Here is a 5541-nt window from a genome sequence, read left to right as displayed (position 1 = left end):
CGTCCGTCTCTCAGAAGAGATCCAATCGTACGTTTTTTCAGCTGCGCACTTGTGTGCACTGCTGATGATGCTTAAGGAACACTGTGGACAGTGCCAATAATTTTCCCTTGGACTAATGCTGTATGGACAAGCTGCAGGCTGGTGGGTGGCGCGACACCCTCCCAGTCGTGCACGCCGGTAACGGGATCAAGTAATATATTTGGGACACCGAGTGTTCTGTTCTTATCTGAAAAGTTAGCCGGTTGCAGTGGTATCAACGGTTTTTTCGTACACCCTACGATCTGACGGGTATTTCCCAGTAAAAGTGGTACCCTGCGCGGGCCCGAGGTTCGTCGGAGTTATGGAGAAGAAAACAAGAAGAAGACTCTATCGTTCTGTCGTCTGCGAGACAGGCAGAAATGCTTTTTAATATAACAAATCTGCGCAGGCTCGTCCAACCCCCGGAATAGTTCCAATGCAACCAGGTTTTAGTGAACACCCGTTATATTAAGCATGTAAAGCGTGCACATCAGGAAAACTTGTCGGGCGGAAGCCTCCGACGGAGCTCGGGACCGGATATGGGCCTGTATCTACTCCATACAGCATTACTTCAAGATTTTCCTCTTGACTCTTCGGAGAGCGGGAAAAGGTTTGTGCGGCGGCTGTTTACTCTTATTTTCCCCCTCCAGTCTGGAGCAAGTCTCCTGAGCCCCCCCCCCCCTCTCCTCGTCCTCGCCGCCCTCCAGCGTGCGTTCCTTTCAAACGATCACGCAAGTCCTGAAAGGCGGGTGGCCGCGCCGCCGACGCTGTCTGACGGCCAGCAGCGCACCAACCACCTCACCTTCCTCAGGTATAGCGCGAGTGGTGGGGGTGCCACCTCGTGTATTGGAGACGTCGGCTGGTCCAGTCAGTCCGTCTCATCGTGCATATCGAGCTTAACGAGCATTGTCTGTCAATCAATATGAGTCAAGGCGGGCGCCCAAAGTTGGATTTTATCCACCAGTACTTCCGATTTGTGAAAGAAGACAACAAGTCGTATTGGCCCGGTCGGCGTCGGCCCCGGCCCGGCCAGCGTCGGCCCCGGCCCGGCCAGCGTCGGCCCACACCCAGAGGACCGTAGTCCAGAGAACCAAATTCAAAACGAACGAAACTTTAGCTCTGGAGATTAAACTTTATTCGTGGCGATGAAATAATTTCGTCTAGCTGACTCAATTGTGTTGGTGCGACCATATCTAGTTAAAAATGGGGTTACTAAATTTTAGTCAGTTTAAGGAACTAAATTTTGTTCCTCACAACCCTGATTTAGTTGTATCAACTGAATGGTTCTCTGGGTGCACACGTCGACCCCCGTCGGCTCCGGTCCCGGCCCGGCCCACGTCGACCCCCGCGTCGGCCCCGGGCAGGGGGGAGGGAGGGGGGCGTCGCCGCGACGCCGCCGCCGCTCCCGACGCTCCGGCCGGTGTGCCGCCTCCCCGCGCTCGCGCTCCGCTCCGCGCCGCGCTCAGTGCTGGGCCGGCACGCGGGGAGGTAGGAGCGTCACGCAGCGGGCTGCGCGACAGGCACCGGGAGGCTCACGCCCGACGCCGTGCTCGAGTACGCAACGTGCCGGTCGGGCCGGACCACACCAAGGACCACCAAGGACCGAGCTGAGCAACACTCCACGGACTGCCACTCGAGGAGAGCGTCGCGTCCGGGACCCCGGCGAGCACCTTCGCGTCGCTGCCTCCGCGCCGTTGTCGTCGTCGCCGTCGCCGTCATCGCCGAGGGGAACCTCGGCAGCAGTCTTCACACCCCTCCTGGACACGAACAGCGTCAAGACGAACTCCGAAAAGTGAGTGTTGTTTGAGTGACGAGTGATTTTGTACGCCAGTGGAGGTAATGAGCGTGTGTAGGTCGTGCTCCACTGGTGTGTGAGCAAGTGAGCGAGAATGAATGAGAGAGCGAGCGGGCGAGAGAGAGAGAGAGAGACAGAGAGAGAGAGGGAAGGCAAAAGAGAGAGACGGAACGCAGCGGTCAGCGTAGCGCCGAGGCAATGCGGCAATGCCTGGTGATGACGTGAACTGGCGTAGGCGGGCGATTGTGGCACTTGGCCGCGTTCGGAAATGGGCAAGAAGTCTGCGCCAGCTTCCAGCCGGGTCGACCGTCGGCTGGCCGTCGGCCGGGCGCCGCCGGGGCTTGGGTCGACGCGGAGTCTGCAGATGCCCCCAAAGTGTCACTTATTTCAGCGGGAGTAGGAAGAACGGAGGGACCTTTCAAAACCCAGACAGCGTGAGAATACTTGGCACTTCCCTCTTCACCTTGGGGCGGGCAGTTTACGCGTGGATTTTCTGCGTTTCGACACCCGACAATTTTTCTTTCTCTTTCTCTAAATCGTCGCGTGCACCTGACCGGACGGCCAACCGGAAGAGCGAAAACCATCAATCGGCCCTGGCATCGGGCTCTAGCCGCGGCCAGGCCGGCTGTAGGTAGAGGTCCGCGGGCAGCGCCCGCTAGCCGGTCGCGCCGAGTGTTGACACCGCGGAGCTGTGGGAAACCGGGCGACACAGTATATAGTGGAGCGGGTGGCCGCCGGGGACTGAGAAATTGAAACACACAACAAAAAAAGAAGTACACAGAAAAGTACACAAAAAGTGCGTGATTCTTCCTCTCACTCATTACGATGACACGACGTTGTAAGTATCAGGTGGCTGATTAACCTCGCGCACTTCTGTAGTTATATGAGGTATCGCACGCAGGAGAACCGGGTGGGTTTTGCCTACCGCCCCTGACCTCGCTATGACAGCGCCTTGCGCGCCGGGCGAGTAGGCAACCCGCCCGCACTAAGGAATGCGGTACAGCATGATGCCAAACAGTAAGCACCTCATAATAATGAACTTCTCTGAGGCAAAGAAAGATCTGTATAGTCGCGTAACTCCAAATAAGAATAACCAATAAACCATGCGTTTTAAAATCAAAAATAATTGCAGAAGTGCGCGGATTAAATCATCCACCTGCCATTAGCATTAATTAGGTGAGCCTGATGAGGACGCACGACGCCGTGTTTGTAAGAAACCAAAGCGGTTATGAAAATTAGAGGGGAAGAAATGATCGACGTTCAAAAGTCGAACTTTGTCCCATTGTTTACGGCGTTGGATGCAGTAGAGTAGCTAGCACGCCGACGCCGCCTCCTGTGGCGCCGCGAGAGGTTGACGCAAAGCGGCGCAGCACCGCCGCCCGGCCCGGCCCGGCCCGTCGCCTGACGGGCATGATTGCAAAATCTGCTCTCTCGCGCGCGGCGCGAAGGCCCGCTCAAGTGCCGCCGCCTCGTCCCGCCGCACCGCGCGAGCACGCGGCCGACTACCGGCCGGTCTAATAATTTATTTCAATGTATGTATATAACGCACGTGTGGAGAGTCGTTCGTTTTCTGGGAGAGACGCGACGGTATGTGTAAAGGCGGACGTTGGCCGTGAATTCCAAATTTTGGGGGAGAAGCGTGATCGGCAAGCTGTCGGCGGGGATGCGCCGAGCCGGGGCCGGCCGGGCGGCCGCGGTGTGGTGGTGCGCCCGCCACGCCGCCGCGCAGTCTGCGGTGAGCGAGGCGGGGCGGGGCGGGGCCGGGCGGGCGGTATTTATTTACACGTGCGTGAGCAGAGGGCGGCGGGACACCGCGGCGACGCCTCGGGGACACCCTGTGGTGGCGGCGGCGGCGGCCAGCTCCGCGCGGACGTCGCCCTCCTCATCACCCTCTACGGCGCGCTCTCGCCGCGCGCTGCTCCATCAGAGAAGAGGGAATTGTCAATCAAATCCAATTCCCGACGCACAAAAGAAACCACTCGCCACTTCCTGGCCCCGCCGCCGCCGCCGGCCCCGCCCCGCCCCCGCGCGGCAGTACGCTTGCTTTCTTCAGGGACCCTTCCTCCCTGCTCCGCTCCTCCGACCATCACCACCACCACCACCCTCTCCTCATCCACTTGTCAACGTTACTGTCGGACGCAAAATCGAAGTGTAAATTGATTTCGATGGCTGTGCGGGAATCACGGTTGAAAACCCCGCCGTACGTATTTAGCAAACCGCCCCCCGGAGCCCCCGAAGGCCGGGTGGGCCTGGTTGTCAATGGGGTGGTCTTGCCCCCCCCCCCCCCACCCACTTCCCCTGCGCCTGCGTATAGAAAGACTCCTCCTCCTCCTCCTGCTACTACTCTGCCTTTTCATTATGGACGATATTTTTTTCCGACGTCTTTCATTATTTTGTTCGTCGCTGACGCGGCCAGGAACGCGATAGCAATAGACTTGGGTAATTGAGTTTACCACTTTACTCACACTTTGGGCGGCGAGGGCGCCGGGGGGCATAATGGGGGACAACAGGTTGGAGAGGAGCGAAAGGGGACGACGCTGGGGAGGACGCTGGGGAGGACCCTGGGAAGGACGCTGGGAAGGACGCTGGGAAGGACGCTGGGGAGGACGCTGGGGAGGACGCTGAAAAGGACGCTGGGGAGGACGCCCTCCTCTAGGGGGAAGCACAGGAGGACGAGCCGACGACCCCTAGCTGAACGCCAGTCAGTGGCCAGTGGACAGCGTCGTCGTTGCTACACGATGACGACGACGACGGTGACCTCTCCGAGTCCAAGCAAGCAGCAGAGAGTCACGCGTTCGGCGAACCGTGAGGTAAACGGGAGCGTCCTGCCGTCGTCGACCCCGCCACGCCCCGCCCCGCCCCCGCGCCTGCCGTTGTTCGATTGGTATCTATGATTGTGTCAGGGAGTTCAATTGACCACGTGCGTTCTAGCGAAGGCGCTTGTGTGGTCGCGGGAGTCGGCTCCCATGCCGTCGTGTGCTTCTGTCGCGCGCACGACACCGGCACCGGCACCGCCGCATGCCACGCATTGCATGATGCCCTGGAGGGCTGGACGCCCCGCCCCGCCCCGCCCCGCCCCGCCCACTCCGGGGGCGGGTGTGCTTTGGCGACATGCTCTCGGGTGTCGTCTGCTATGCGGGACGGCTGGCCACATGACACGTCCCCATCATGTCCATGTCGCCGCCGTCGCCGCGCCTCTCTCTGTCTCGCCGCACGCGAAACTTTCTGCTGCTGCACTTCGACATCGCCGTCGTCCTGTCGTCCTTCTGCCCCCCCTCATTACGATGACACGACGTTGTAAGTATCAGGTGGCTGATTAACCCCGCGCACTTCTGTAGTTGTATAAGATGAGGTAGCGGACGCAGGAGAACCGGGTGGGTCGGGCGGGTTTTGCCTATCGCCCCTGATCTCGCTATGACAGCACCTTCTCTCTCGCTATGACAGCGCCGGGCGACTAGGCAACCCGTCCGCACGTAGGAATGCGGTACAGCATAATTGCTAAACACTAAGCACCTCATAATAACGAACTTCTCTGAGGCAAAGGTCTTTACAATCGCGTAACTCTCAGTAAGAATAACCAATGGAATATTTTAAATTTCGAAAATATTTGCAGAATGCGCGGATTTAATCATTCACCTGCCATTAGCATTAATTAGGTGAGCCTGATGAGGACGCACGACGCCGTGTTTGTAAGAAACCAAAGCGGTTATGAAAATTAGAGGGGAAGA

General features: G+C 58.7%; 1 protein-coding gene across 3 annotated transcripts in view; it reads left to right on the top strand.

The window, feature by feature from the left end:
* LOC113210917 (protein rolling stone-like) overlaps positions 1–5541 on the top strand; it is a 41961-nt gene that overhangs the window by 6045 nt on the left and 30375 nt on the right. Inside the window, exon 1 of one of the 3 annotated variants that reach the window (XM_052267540.1) lies at positions 1466–1810. The exons of the other annotated variants lie outside the window; for them this stretch is intronic. The gene's annotated coding sequence lies outside the window, so the exon portion shown is untranslated. Of the gene's footprint in view, positions 1–1465; positions 1811–5541 lie in introns of those variants that run through there. 3 annotated transcript variants of the gene reach the window in all.

The sequence above is a fragment of the Frankliniella occidentalis genome, unplaced genomic scaffold, assembly GCF_000697945.3.
Source record: "Frankliniella occidentalis isolate FOCC.00 unplaced genomic scaffold, Focc_3.1 Scaffold53, whole genome shotgun sequence".
Lineage (NCBI taxonomy): Eukaryota > Metazoa > Arthropoda > Insecta > Thysanoptera > Thripidae > Frankliniella > Frankliniella occidentalis.
This window is presented reverse-complemented; position numbering and strand designations above follow the sequence as displayed.